Consider the following 563-nt stretch of genomic DNA (forward strand, 5'->3'; position numbering starts at 1 on the left):
AGGGGTAGCAGAGCTTTCTTGGCTGTTCCAGCTAAAACCATACTTCCAAATGCTTAGGTGTTCTGTGTTCACATATGTACGCAGGCATACACACCTCTGAAAGAAACTTTATTTTTTTAAGCAAACCAATACATTGCCATTTGTTCCCCAAAGCATTTATACAACCTTTACAGAAGGTTGAAAGACAGCTTGCTGCTTCTGTCTCTCTCTGTTTCATATTCTATTTCCAAAAAGCAGATGATGCCTGCTGCCCTTATTAGGTCTGAGTGGATCAGAAGCTTATAGTCTTGTAGTACACCTATAGCTGAATTTGGAAAGCTGTTTTCTTCTTATTTGTATGTTCTTTTGTTAATTCTTACAGGCTACAACAACATGAGGTTCAGATGGTGCACAGGATGGTAACATGGTGTTGCCAGCCTGGATGCAAAGACCAGAACTTGCCAAACTCATGCAAGTAATGTCTCAGTGACTCCATTTTCAAAGACAATATGCTCCCAAAGCCATGTAGGATAAAATACTGCCCAGCTTAGGGGTCATCCTTTGTGTGACTGTCTTGTGTGACT

Source organism: Psittacula echo, assembly GCF_963264785.1.
Source record: "Psittacula echo genome assembly, chromosome: 1".
Taxonomy (NCBI): domain Eukaryota; kingdom Metazoa; phylum Chordata; class Aves; order Psittaciformes; family Psittacidae; genus Psittacula; species Psittacula echo.